This window comes from Orcinus orca, chromosome X (assembly GCF_937001465.1).
Source record: "Orcinus orca chromosome X, mOrcOrc1.1, whole genome shotgun sequence".
NCBI classification, from domain to species: domain Eukaryota; kingdom Metazoa; phylum Chordata; class Mammalia; order Artiodactyla; family Delphinidae; genus Orcinus; species Orcinus orca.
This window is the reverse complement of record NC_064580.1, coordinates 56,240,287-56,255,334: the sequence shown is the minus strand read 5'-3', so window position 1 is coordinate 56,255,334 and position 15,048 is coordinate 56,240,287. Positions and strand designations below refer to the sequence as shown.

Sequence of the window (15,048 nt, the reverse complement as noted above, 5' to 3'; positions counted from 1 at the left end):
AGATGGCTTCACAGGCGAATTCTATCAAACATTTAGAGAAGAGCTAACACCTATCTCTCTTAAAGTCTTCCAAAATATAGCAGAGGGAGTAACAGTCCCAAACTCCTTCTACGAGGCCACCATCACCTTGATACCAAAACCAGACAAGGATGTCACAAAGAAAGAAAACTACAGGCCAATATCACTGATGAATATACATGCAAAAATCCTCAACAAAATACTAGCAAACAATCCAACAGCACATTAAAAGGATCATACACCATGATCAAGAGGCATTTTTTCCAGCAATGCAAGGATTCTTCAATATACGCAAATCAATCAATGTGATAAACCATATTTACAAATTGAAGGAGAAAAACCATATGATCATCTCAATAGATGCAGAGAAAGCTTTTGACAAAATTCAACACCCACTTATGATAAAAACCCTGCAGAAACTAGGCATAGAAGGAACTTTCCTCAACATAATAAAGGCCATGTATGACAAACCTACTGCCAACATCACCCTCAACGGTGAAAAACTGAAAGCATTTCCACTAAGATCAGGAACAAGACAAGGTTGCCCACTCTCACCACTCTTATTCAACATAGTTTTGGAAGTTTTAGCCACAGCAATCAGAGAAGAAAAGGAAATAAAAGAAATCCAAATCGGAAAAGAAGAAGTAAAGCTGTCACTGTTTGCAGATGACATGATATTATACATAGAGAATACTAAAGATGCTACCAGAAAACTACTAGAGCTAATCAATGAATTTGGTAAAGTGGCAGGATACAAAATTAATGCACAGAAATCTCTGGCATTCCTATACACTAATGATGAAAAATCTGAAAGTGAAATCAAGAAAACACTCCCATTTACCATTGCAACCAAAAGAATAAAATATCTAGGAATAAACCTACCTAAGGAGACAAAAGTCCTGTATGCAGAAAATTATAAGACACTGGTGAAAGAAATTAAAGATGATACAAATAGATGGAGAGATATACTATGTTCTTGGGTTGAAAGAATCAACATTGTGAAAATGACTGTACTACCGAAAGCAATCTACAGATTCAATGCAAGCCCTATCAAACTACCACTGGCATTTATCACAGAGCTAGAACAAAAAATTTCACAATTTGTATGGAAACACAAAAGACCCCGAATAGCCAAAACAATCTTGAGAACGAAAAACGGAGATGCAGGAATCAGGCTCCCTGACCTCAGACTATACTACAAAGCTACAGTAATCAAGACAGTATGGTAGAGAGGCCGGCATGACGTTGCACCCTCCTGGGGCGTGCCGTGTGTTCTTCCGGGTCCAGACTTTTTCCGGACTCCCCTCCGGCCTGCCGTGGCGCACTGGCCCCCTGCAGGCTGTGTTCATGCCGCCGGCCCCGGTCCTCTCCCGGTGCTCTGACCGAAGCCCGAGCCTCGGCTTCCAGCCCCGCCCGCCCCGGCGGGTGAGCAGACAAGCCTCTCGGGCTGCTTGAGCCCAAAGAGTTGCTGTCAGGGAACATGGAACTGAGGTTGCCTGCAGTTGCATAGAGGGACCCAACGTATGGCTGGATGCTGAGAAACAGTTAGAATGCTCCTGTGAAGAGAAGTGGCTGGCGGATAGTGGGTCATTAATTACCAGGGAGTCATAAATGTGTCTACTTGGAATCACATACGGGAAGTTCCAGAACATTCACACAGCTTTTCAGGTCTTCACCCTCACCGTCAGTTTACACCAGCTGCTTCTCATCACCTAGCCCTGGGGTCCTTCCCATGAAGTTCGGTCCAACAGAGAAGCCAGCACCCAAAAGAAGTCCATGTACACCCTGAGCAGTGGACAAAAGCCGAGACTTGAAGAGAGTGGTATTTTCTCCAGAGACACCGGATAGGAATATAACTTGAATGTCCCACATGTGGTCCACTCATCCACGCTGGCTTTGAACCACACTCATTCCACGCTGAGCTCTTGTTTCCTAAAGTGCATTCTATGGTCTTCCAGTGCAGACATATGGCACGCACTTCTGGCTGTTCTACAGAGCCTTCTGGTCCAGGGCTGACTGAATATCTAGTGACAAGGTTGGACAGCACTGCTGGGAATATTTACCAAGATTGGTCTGATGGAAAGTTCTAAAAATCCTCAAAATGTTTTATGTCAAGGTGCCTGAATCCCTTCAAGGACAGAAGTCTCCACTGCATGTGCAGATGTGTTCATAGGCTTGGTCAGCAGGGAGCTGAAAAGGGTACAACGCTCAAGTGTCCTGAAATTACGGGCCTAATTTACCCAAGTCCTCGAAGGCACTAGCTCTAGGTGAAAGGCCTGAAGGCAATGTCTAGCAGCTCTTTGGCTTTTAATTAGAGCCACAGTTGTTCTTGGTGCCACATTTCGTAAAGCAGAATGGAATGCGTGTTTCCCGATTTTTACACACAAATTCTCCGCCCACCACGAGCTGTATAAACAGACACACCTTCCTCATCAGCTTGGCATGGGGTGTCTCTCCTTTCCATTCTCTTGCACAATAACTGAGTAAATCAACTTCTGCCTCCACACTGAGGTTCCCTGGACCAAATCAAAGATACAAGGTGGTGAATTTTCCCTTTCCTTTCCCTTCTTGAACCCTCTCTGCACTTTAAAAATAAGGAAACATATGCATGAAAATATTTACTTTTGAATCTCCTCTGCAGATATCCAATCCACCTAAAAGATAAGGGAACGATAATATCAAAATTCTATTTTAAACAGCAAGGGCATTTTTGAAAATTAAAGATGACATAGCCACATACCTTTTCAGCCGGTGCCCTAAATATAAATGTAGCCTTCTGAAGTAGCAGAGGGTGCCCACCAGAAATGAAACTGCCAGTGTCACTGACCCCTTTCCTACTCTCCACGCGGTATCTAAGGCTTGGCTGGTGACGAGTGTCCAGGAGTGCACTTGGTCATTTCCTACAAAAATTTAATAATAATAACACTGTATAGCATGGGGAACTATATTTAATATACTCGATAAACCATAATGGAAAAGAATACAAAAAGGAATGTATATATGTGTCTGAGTCACTTTGCTGTACAGCAGAAATTAACATTGTAAATCAACTATACTTCAATAAAAAGTAAAATAAATATATATAAAAAAAAAAGACAGTATGGTACTGGCACAAAAACAGAAAGATAGATCAATGGAACAGGATAGAAAGCCCAGAGATAAACCCACACACATATGGTCACCTTATCTTTGATAAAGGAGGCAGGAATGTACAGTGGAGAAACGGCAGCCTCTTCAATAAATGGTGCTGGGAAAACTGGACAGGTACATGTAAAAGTATGAGATTAGATCACTCCCTAACACCATACACAAAAATAAGCTCAAAATGGATTAAAGACCTAAATGTAAGGCCAGAAACTTTCAAACTCTTAGAGGAAAACCTAGGCAGAACACTCTATGACATAAATTACAGCAAGATCCTTTTTGACCCACCCCCTAGAGAAATGGAAAAAAAACAAAAATAAACAAATGGGACCTAATGAAACTAAAGCTTTTGCACAGCAAAGGAAACCATAAACAAGACCAAAAGACAACCCTCAGAATGGGAGAAAATATTTGCAAATGAAGCAACTGACAAAGGATTAATCTAATATTTATAAGCAGCTCATTCAACTCAATAACATAAAACCAAACAACCTAATCCAAGAATGGGCAGAAGATCTAAATAGACGTTTCTCCAAAGAAGATATACAGACTGCCAACAAACCCATGAAGGAATGCTCAACAGCATTAATCATTAGAGAAATGCAAATCAAAACTACAATGAGATATCCTCTCACACCATTCAGAATGGCCATCATCAAAAAAATCTAGAAACAATAAATGCTGGAGAGGGTGTGGAGAAAAGGGAACCCTCTTGCACTGCTGGTGGGAATGTAAATTGATACAGCCACTGTGGAGAACAGTATAGAGGTTCCTTACAAAGTACAAATAGAACTACCATATGACCCAGCAATCCCACTACTGGGCACGTACCCTGACAAAACCGTAATTCAAAGAGTCATGTGCGAAAATGTTCATTGCAGCTCTATTTACAATAGGCCAGAGATGGAAACAACCTAAGTGTCCATCATTGGATGAATGGATAAAGAAGATGTGGCACATATATACAATGGAATATTACTCAGCTTTAAAAAGAAACGAAATTGAGCTATTTGTAATGAAGTGAATAGACCTCGAGTCTGTCATACATAGTGAAGTAAGTCAGAAAGAGAAAGACAAATACCATATGCTAACTCATATATATGGAATTTAAGGAAAAAATGTCGTGAAGAACCTAGGGGTAAGACAGGAATAAAGACACAGACCTACTAGAGAATGGACTTGAGGATATGGGGAGGGGGAAGGGCAAGCTGTGACAAAGCGACAGAGAGGCATGGACATATATACACTCCCAAACGTAAGGTAGATAGCTAGTGGGAAGCAGCCGCATAGCACAGGGAGATCAGCTCGGTGTTTTGTGACCGCCTGGAGGGGTGGGGTAGGGAGGGTGGGAGGGAGGGAGACGCAAGAGGCAAGAGATATGGGAACATATGTATATGTATAACTGATTCACTTTGTTATAAAGCAGAAACTAACACACCATTGTAAAACAAGTATACTCCAATAAAGAAGTAAAGAAAACTAAAATAAAATAAAAAAATAAACTGCAGGTATGATTTTTGGATACGTCTCCTCGAGTAATGGAAATAAAGGCAAAAAGAATCAAATAGGACCTAATTAAACTAATACTCTTTTGAATGGCAAAGGAAAGCGTCAACAAATCAAAAAGACAGCCTACTCAATGGGAGAAAATATTTGCAAATAATATAACTTCTAAGGAATTAATATTCAAAATATATAAACAGCTCATACCACTCAACATCAAAAAGCACACCACCCAATTAAAAAATGGGCAGTGAGATATCACCTCACATCTCTCAGAACTGCTATCATCAGAAAGACCACAAATTAAAAATGTTGGTGAGGATGTGAAGTAAAGGGCACCCTCCTACACTGTCAGTGAGAATGTGAATTGGCCACTGTGGAAAACAGTATGGAGGTTTCTCAAAAAACTAAAAATTGATATGATCCAGCAATTCTGCTACTGGGTATATACCTGAGAAAAACAAAAATACTAATCTGAAAAGATGCATGCATCCCAATGTTTATTGCAGCATTAGTTTCAATTTCTAAGATATGGAAACAACCTAAGTGTTCATCAACAGATGAATGATAAAGAAGAAGTGGTATATATATACAATGGAATACTACTCAGCCATAAAAAAGAATAAAATTTTGTCATTTGCACAACATGGATAGACTTGGAGGGCATTAAGCTAAGTGAAATACATCAGATGGTGATAGATAAATACTGTATGATATCATTTATATGTGGAATCTAAAAAACACAACCAACTGGTGAATATAGTAAAAAAGAAGCAGACTCACAAACTAGTGGTTTTCAGTGGGGAAGGGGGATGGGCAATATAGGAGTGGGGGAGTGGGAGGAACAAACTTGTTGGTGTAAGATAAGCTCAAGAATGTGTTGTACAACATGGGGAATATAGTCAATATTTTGTAATAACTGTAAATGAAGTGTAACCTTTAAAAATTGTATAAAACTAAAAAAAAATTTTTTAAACACAAAGAAATAAAAATGAAAAACTGGATTCAGGCAGAACAAGAATTAATAACATGGGATATCTTGAACTGATGAGGATGATTATCATTTTTAATGACTTTTTATTTGAAACATTGCTAGTTCTTTAAAGTTTTGGTTTTCCACATTTAAGGAAAACATTTTTATCTTTTTTCTAAGCTATATATAACTTAGAAATATTTGGTAAGGTATACCTTTGTAAACAGAATTGAGACATTTACTTTTCCCCCCTACCTTATGCCTCCAGAGTTTGGATTATCTTTGGTAGAAATGGGTGTTACTGTAGAAAGAAAAGTTATGTTTCAATGGAAAACTATAGCACACTCTTGTGGGTATTAATTTCTAGTCCTGTTCATTGTCTTTGAGGTTTTGTTATCTACCTGTAAACTGGACTGGATACTAAATTTTTCTTATTTCCTCAAATATCTGTTTAGGACTCTTCAGACTAATGTTTCCAATTTTTCCCCAACCTTCTGTCTTGGAATCATTAAGGATGAAGACTCTCCTTGAAACTTGCTATTATACACGGGGCCATATGAGGTCATCCTCACTATCCAGAGGGCAGCTAAACTTTAAGGCTTTGAACCTCAGGACCACATGTCCCAATTTAAAAAGGCTCCTCCAGACTCTTGCAACTGCACACCAGCTGGAGACCTAAAATTAAAATTGACCAGAGAGCTTCCTCCCCAGAAGCAGACAACATCTTGTGGTGGACAAGATCTCCCAAGATTACAGATCAATATCTTCATCTAGTTGAAAACTTTATTCCTTTTGCCTTTTTGCTACTTTATTTTTCCTTTCTGTTAATGCTTGGGAAGATAATATATATTAATTCTGGCAACTCTATTACTGAATCTACCACTAAGGTCATAGATGCACAGAAAAAATTCCCAGGCTTTCTTGCTCAGAAGGTTTTAGATAATAAAATTGCTTTAGATTACTTATTAGCTGAACAAGCAGGAGTCTGTGCCATAGTAAATACCTCCCACTGTACCTGAATCAACAGCTATGGTATGACAACAAATATAAGAAGTTAGCAAACAAGACACTTGACTAAAACAGGTTACTTCCTCTTCAGGTACATTCTTTATTTGATACGAATTTGTTTGGTCCATGGGGTCCCTGACTAAGGATCATATTTCAGTCTCTTGATTTTTTTCCTCCTTATAGTTATCACTGTCGTCTCCCTGGAGTGCTATGTTCTTTCAAGTGTATTAAAAATATATTTGCAGCCATCACCAGTACATCAGATGGTCTCACTGCACTTGGAGAAACAGAAGCAAGATGAGCAGCAAAAACAATTATGAGGCAAGAACAACTTAACCCTGATGGTGACTGAGAGTAGTGCTAATACCAAATATTTGGTCAATCTGTCATGTCTGATAGGGTGACCAAAACAGAGAAATTGTTAAATTAGTTAAATAAGAAAGCCATTAAACAGAGATGGATTGAATGCCTTAGGCGTCTGTGTAAACAAACCAAAACCTAAGCCTGTAATGTCTCAAGGTTAACAAATTAAAACCTAAGGACAACCCATCACAAACAGTTAAGTAACGCAACTGCTTAAACTATAGCCAAGTAAATAATGGGTTTTCTTCTTTGCATCTGCCTGCCTTTTCTCTATAAAGTCTTTCCTTTAGCTCCTGTTCGTGGAACACTCCTAACCATTTTCAGTTTGGCACTGTCTGATTCCAAATGATTTTTGTTCAAATAAACTCAAAGTTTGTAATATGCCTCAGGTTATCTTTTAATACTTCCATGCTTTAAACCCTCCAGTCCTTCCCATGGTGATTAGAGTAAAATATGAACTTCTCACCTATATTATGGCTCCTGCCTACCTCTCCAGTTTTATTTTCTATGGCTCTTCCTTCCATGCACTTTGCTCTAATAACATTGTCCTCCTTATATCTCTTGAATATTTCAAGCTCTCTCCTGTCTCAGGGCCTTTGCAGGCTGTTTCTTCCACCTGAAGTGTTTTTGCCAAGAATTTTGCATGGTTGGCAACTTTGCTCTATTCAGGTCTCAGCTCAGATGTTACCTCCTGTGGTAGTCAGTGTCCAAAGATGACTCCCCAAGGAATCACACTGCTTCATTTTTCGTATTCTTGTATAGCTTATCTCTTTAAATTTGGGATGGTCCTTTACCTCCCTTGTAACTAATAGAATGTGACAGAAGTGATGCTGTATAACTTCTGAGGCTACATCAGAAGAATATTTGTAGCAAGGGCCTGGAATAGTGCTTTGCACAGAGTAGGTCCTCAGTTTCTGTTGGACTAATGAGTTGCCTCACCGGTCTATTAGAATGCTTATTCTGGGTGGAGCTAACCACCATGTAAGATGTATGATTACCCTAAGATCACCATGCTATGAAGAAGCCCATGTTAGCCATGTGGAGAAGTCACATGAAGAGAGACATGCCAAGCCAGTGTTTCTAGCCATCCCATTTTGGATCCTTCTAGTTTGTCTATGGCCCCAGATTAAACACCATCCATGTGAGGAAAGAAGCCATCCTGGACATTTTATTTTCTTCATAGTATTTATCACCATCAAAACTACCCTTGTTTATACACTAGTTTACAGTTCTATTGTATATCTTGTCCCACTAGTATGTAAGGTCCATGAGAACAAAAGGCCTTGTTCACTATTATATTTCCAGCAGCTAAATCATGCATCTCAGACTTTGTGTGTAAAAGTTACCTGGGGAATCTTGTTTAAATTTAGATTCTGATTCAGAAGGTCTGAAATGGGGCCTGAAATTCAGAATTTCTAACAGGCTCCCAGGTGATGCAGATACTGTTCATCCACAGACCATGCATTGAATAGCAAGATGATAGCGATCTCTAGGTAGAAGTGAAAGAATTTGAGATCCACCTGAAAGAGCTTGTGCCCTTCTCTGTGGACCTCTGGCTTTCTAGCTTCTCTTGAAAAATCAGGTTTAGCATCCCTAGGCTGGCATTTCCACCTTGCAACAATCAACTGGAGCTGGGTGCACCTGCTGTTTTCTAGGGACATAGCACCTGCCTAGTAGCTCCTGCTTAGCTCCAGCAAACATCTGAACCATGATTTCTACTCTTCAGGGCTCTCTGACCTTCATTTTTATTCTAACTCCATGGTTCCAGGACACCAAAACCAAAATGTCTACTCCTTCAAACAGGTGTTTTCTCTAGGAATGATCATGTCTATATTCGAGGAATGTGGTCTGTTTAGATCAGTGCTTCTCAAACTTTAATGTCTATTGATATTTTTGTTAAAATGAAGATTCTGATTAAGCGGTGGGACTGGTATTCTGTGATGTCAATACTGTCGATATGGACGACACTTTGAGGAGCAAGGACCTGGAACAATTACTGCCGCATAGTAGGACCTCAGTATTTGTTAGATCAATTAATTTGTTTCATATAATAACCCTATTATAATAGCATTATCTCAATTTTATAGACAAGGTAACTGAGACTCACAAAATTGAGTGACTCATCTAATGTTACACAATTAGTATGGAACAGAGTCTACACTTAAATTGATCCATCTGATAGTAAGCCAACCTCTGATTTTCTAAAATCTCAGCCTGGATAACCCTTGGATAGGTTTATAATTGGGCATAGTATGATTTTTATAGGCAGCAAGTGGACCATCAAATTCTCAAGGCCTTCTCACCTGCCTAGAATTCCTTATATAGACTACAAAATCTTGAACCCCAAAACTGGGCTTTGAATGCAAAAATTTGGAGATCTTAAGGCCTGATACTAGAACCAAGACAGCTAGGGACAAGACAGGATCCCAAGTAGTCAAGTATATTGTAAAAGATTGGGCACACATAGGAGTAATATTCAAAATATTTAACAACATGTATAGCAATGGCCCCAAAGTATCTGAATGAATATAGGCCTGTGATGCTGAAACAAGGTTCTAGAAACATTACCCCTTTAGTTGCTGGATTCTAGGAGGGCTTAGGGGTTCCAGGTGAGGGACTAGGGCAGTTGGGGTTATGTAGGGAGCTTAGGGCAGTGACTATTTACCAGCTGGTATAGGAAGACTTCAATATTTAAAAGCTGGTACAGGTTTGAACTTCCTGAATATTAGCCCCGAGTATCAGAAGGTAGGGAAAGTCCAAAAAGCTTGGGAGCCAAGTCCCATGTAAAGAGTCAGCAGCAGAGGCCAGACATTGAACTGGCAAGTGACCACAGATTCAGAGATACTAAAAGCCATAAAAATGGAGCCTGTGGCAGCAGACCCCATCAGCCTGAGGAAGGACATTGGGAACAACTGGCTAGTAGGTATCTTAAGAGGCAGAGCCTGTCAAACTGAAAAGCATCTATGTTAAATTGTAACACATCAAACAACCCCTAGATCAGATATCACCTGCTGAAGAAGGAAAGGAGATGGACTGTGGTTTTTTTTTTTTTTTTTGGTTTTTATTTTTTTTATTTTTTTAACTTCTTTATTGGAGTATAATTGCTTTACAATGGTATGTTAGTTTCAGCTTCACAACAAAATGAATCAGTTATATATATACATATATTCCCATATCTCTTCCCGCTTGCGTCTCCCTCTCTCCCACCCTCTCTATCCCACCCCTCCAGGCAGTCACAAAGCACCGAGCTGATCTCCCTGTGCTATGCGGCTGCTTCCCACTAGCTATCTACCTTACGTTTGGTAGTGTATACATGTCCATGCCTCTTTATCGCTTTGTCACCGTTTACCCTTCCCCCTCCCCATAGCCTCAAGTCCATTCTCTAGTAAGTCTGTGTCTTTATTCCTGTTTCACCCCTAGGTTTTTCATGACATTTTTTTTTCTTAAATTCCATATATATGTGTTAGCATACGGTATTTGTCTCTCTCTTTCTGACTTACTTCACTCTGTATGACAGACTCTAGGTCTATCCACCTCATTACAAATAGCTCAATTTCGTCTCTTTTTATGGCTGAGTAATATTCCATTGTATATATGTGCCACATATTCTTTATCTATTCATCCGATGATGGGCACTTAGGTTGTTTCCATCTATGGGCTATTGTAAATAGAGCTGCAATGAACATTTTGGTACATGACTCTTTTTGAATTATGGTTTTCTCAGGGTATATGCCCAGTAGTGGGATTGCTGGGTCATATGGTAGTTCTATTTGTAGCTTTTTAAGGAACCTCCATACTGTTCTCCACAGTGGCTGTATCAATTTACATTCCCACCAACAGTGTAAGAGGGTTCCCTTTTCTCCACACCCTCTCCAGCATTTATTGTTTCTAGATTTTTTGATGATGGCCATTCTGACTGGTGTGAGATGATATCTCATTGTAGTTTTGATTTGCATTTCTCTAATGATTAGTGATGTTGAGCATTCTTTCATGTGTTTGTTGGCACTCTGTATATCTTCTTTGGAGAAATGTCTATTTAGGTCTTCTGCCCATTTTTGGATTGGGTTGTTTGTTTTTTTGTTATTAAGCTGCATGAGCTGCTTATAAATTTTGGAGATTAATCCTTTGTCAGTTGCTTCATTTGCAAATATTTTCTCCCATTCTGAGGGTTGTCTTTTGGTCTTCTTTATGGTTTCCTTTGCTGCGCAAAAGCTTTTAAGTTTCATTAGGTCCCATTTCTTTACTTTTGTTTTTGTTTCCATTTCTCTAGGAGGTGGGTCAAAAAGGACCTTGCTGTGATTTATGTCATAGAGTGTTCTGCCTATGTTTTCCTCTAAGAGTTTGATAGTTTCTGGCCTTACATTTAGGTCTTTAATCCATTTTGAGCTTATTTTTGTGTATGGTGTTAGGGAGTGATCTAATCTCATACTTTTACATGTAGCTGTCCAGTTTTCCCAGCACCACTTATTGAATAGGCTGTCCTTTCTCCACTGTACATTTCTGCCTCCTTTGTCAAAGATAAGGTGACCATATGTGCGTGGGTTTATCTCTGGGCTTTCTATCCTGTTCCATTGATCTATATTTCTGTTTTTGTGCCAGTACCATACTGTCTTGATTACTGTAGCTTTGTAGTATAGTCTGAAGTCAGGAAGCCTGATTCCTCCAGCTCCATTTTGCGTTCTCAAGACTGCTTTGGCTATTCAGGGTCTTTTGTGTTTCCATACAAATTGTGAAATTTATTGTTCTAGTTATGTGAAAAATGCCAGTGGTAGTTTGATAGGGATTGCATTGAATCTGTAGATTGCTTTGGGTAGTAGAGTCATTTTCACAATGTTGATTCTTCCAATCCAAGAACATGGTATATCTCTCCATCTATTTGTATCATCTTTAATTTCTTTCACCAGTGTCTTATAATTTTCTGCATACAGGACTTTTGTCTCCTTAGGTAGGTTTATTCCTAGGTATTTTATTCTTTTTGTTGCAGTGGTAAATGGGAGTGTTTTCTTGATTTCACTTTCAGATTTTTCATCCTTAGTGTATAGGAATGCCAGAGATTTCTGTGCATTAATTTGGTATCCTGCTACTTTACCAAATTCATTGATTAGCTCTAGTAGTTTTCTGGTAGCATCTTTAGGATTCTCTATGTATAGTATCATGTCATCTGCAAACAGTGACAGCTTTACTTCTTCTTTTCCGATTTGGATTCCTTTTATTTCCTTTTCTTCTCTGATTGCTGTGGCTAAAACTTCCAAAACTATGTTGAATAAGAGTGGTGAGAGTGGGCAACCTTGTCTTGTTCCTGATCTTAGTGGAAATGCTTTCAGTTTTTCACCATTGAGGACGATGTTGGCTGTGGGTTTGTCATATATGGCCTTTATTATGTTGAGGTAAGTTCCCTCTATGCCTAGTTTCTGCAGGGTTTTTATCATAAATTGGTGTTGAATTTTGTCAAAAGCTTTCTCTGCATCTATTGAGATGATCATATGGTTTTTCTCCTTCAATTTGTTAATATGGTGTATCACGTTGATTGATTTGCGTATATTGAAGAATCCTTGCATTCCTGGAATAAACCCCACTTGATCATGGTGTATGATCCGTTTAATGTGCTGTTGGATTCTGTTTGCTAGTATTTTGTTGAGGATTTTTGCATCTATGTTCATCAGTGATATTGGCCTGTAGTTTTCTTTCTTTGTGACATCCTTGTCTGGTTTTGGTATCAGGGTGATGGTGGCCTCGTAGAATGAGTTGGGGAGTGTTCCTCCCTCTGCTATATTTTGGAAGAGTCTGAGAAGGATAGGTGATAGCTCTTCTCTAAATGTTTCATAGAATTCGCCTGTGAAGCCATCTGGTCCTGGGCTTTTGCTTGTTGGAAGATTTTTAATCACAGTTTCAATTTCAGTGCTTGTGATTGGTCTGTTCATATTTTCTATTTCTTCCTGATTCAGTCTTGGCAGGTTGTGCCTTTCTAAGAATTTCTCCATTTCTTCCAGGTTGTCCATTTTATTGGCATAGAGTTGCTTGTAGTAATCTCTCATGATCTTTTGTATTTCTGCAGTGTCAGTTGTTATTTCTCCTTTTTCATTTCTAATTCTATTGATTTGAGTCTTCTCCCTTTTTTTCTTGATGAGTCTGGCTAATGGTTTATCAATTTTGTTTATCCTTTCAAAGAACCAGCTTTTAGTTTTATTGATCTTTGCTATCATTTCCTTCATTTCTTTTTCATTTATTTCTGATCTGATTTTTATGATTTCTTTCCTCCTGCTAACTTTGGGGTTTTTTTGTTCTTCTTTCTCTAATTGCTTTAGGTGCAAGGTTAGGTTGTTTATTCGAGATGTTTCCTGTTCCTTAAGGTAAGATTGTATTGCTATAAACTTCCCTCTTAGAACTGCTTTTGCTGCATCCCATAGATTTTGAGTCGTCGTGTCTCCATTGTCTTTTGTTTCTAGGTATTTTTTGATTTCCTCTTTGATTTCTTCAGTGATCACTTTGTTATTAAGTAGTGTATTGTTTAGCCTCCATGTGTTTGTATTTTTTTCAGATCTTCTCCTGTAATTGATATCGAGTCTCAGAGCGTTGTGGTCGGAAAAGATACTTGATACAATTTCAATTTTCTTAAATTTACCAAGGCTTGATTTGTGACCCAAGATATGGTCTATCCTGGAGAATGTTCTATGAGCACTTGAGAAAAATGTGTATTCTGTTGTTTTTGGATGGAATGTCCTATAAATATCAATTAAGGCCATCTTGTTTAATGTATCATTTAAAGCTTGTGTTTCCTTATTTATTTTCATTTTGGATGATCTGTCCATTGGTGAAAGTGGGGTGTTAAAGTCCCCTACTATGAATGTGTTACTGTCGATTTCCCCTTTTCTGGTTGTCAGTATTTGCCTTATGTATTGAGGTGCACCTATGTTGGGTGCATAAATATTTACAATTGTTATATCTTCCTCTTGGATCGATCCCTTGATCATTATGTAGTGTCCTTCTTTGTCTCTTCTAATAGTCTTTGTTTTAAAGTCTATTTTGTCTGATATGAGAATTGCTACTCCAGCTTTCTTTTGGTTTCCATTTGCATGAAATACCTTTTTCCATCCCCTTACTTTCAGTCTGTATGTGTCTCTAGGTCTGAAGTGGGTCTCTTGTAGACAGCAAATATATGGGTCTTGTTTTTGTATCCATTCAGCCAATCTGTGTCTTTTGGTGGGAGCATTTAGTCCATTTACATTTAAGGTAATTATCGATATGTGTGTTCCCATTCCCATTTTCTTAATTGTTTTGGGTTCGTTATTGTAGGTCTTTTCCTTCTTTTGTGTTTCTTGCCTAGAGAAGTTCCTTTAGCAGTTGTTGTAGAGCTGATTTGGTGGTGCTGAACTCTCTCAGCTTTTGCTTGTCTGTAAAGGTTTTAATTTCTCCATCAAATCTGAATGAGATCCTTGCTGGGTAGAGTAATCTTGGTTGCAGGTTTTTCTCCTTCAACACTTTCAATATGTCCTGCCACTCCCTTCTGGCTTGCAGAGTTTCTGCTGAAAGATCAGCTGTTAACCTTATGGGGATTCCCTTGTGTGTTATTTGTTGTTTTTCCCTTGCTGCTTTTAATATGTTTTCTTTGTATTTAATTTTTGACAGTTTGATTAATATGTGTCTTGGCGTATTTCTCCTTGGATTTATCCTGTATGGGACTCTCTGTGCTTCCTGGACTTGATTAACTATTTCCTTTCCCATATTAGGGAAGTTTTCAACTATAATCTCTTCAAATATTTTCTCAGTCCCTTTCTTTTTCTCTTCTTCTTCTGGAACCCCTATAATTCGAATGTTGGTGCGTTTAATGTTGTCCCAGAGGTCTCTCAGACTGTCCTCAGTTCTTTTCATTCTTTTTTCTTTATTCTGCTCTGCAGTAGTTATTTCCACTATTTTATCTTCCAGGTCACTTATCCGTTCTTCTGCCTCAGTTATTCTGCTATTGATCCCATCTAGAGTACTTTGAATTTCATTTATTGTGTTGTTCATCGTTGCTTGTTTCATCTTTAGTTCTTCTAGGT

At 38.7% G+C, this 15,048-nt stretch overlaps 1 long non-coding RNA gene across 1 annotated transcript; it reads right to left on the bottom strand.

Moving 5' to 3' along the window:
* Positions 1–2,048: 2,048 nt before the first annotated feature.
* Positions 2,049–3,018, bottom strand: LOC117198053 (uncharacterized). Its single transcript, XR_004478976.2, has 3 exons — positions 2,759–3,018; positions 2,641–2,672; positions 2,049–2,534 (listed from the first exon to the last, which is right to left on the bottom strand). It is a non-coding gene; the product is annotated as an uncharacterized LOC117198053 (long non-coding RNA).
* Between the last annotated feature and the right edge of the window lie 12,030 nt (positions 3,019–15,048).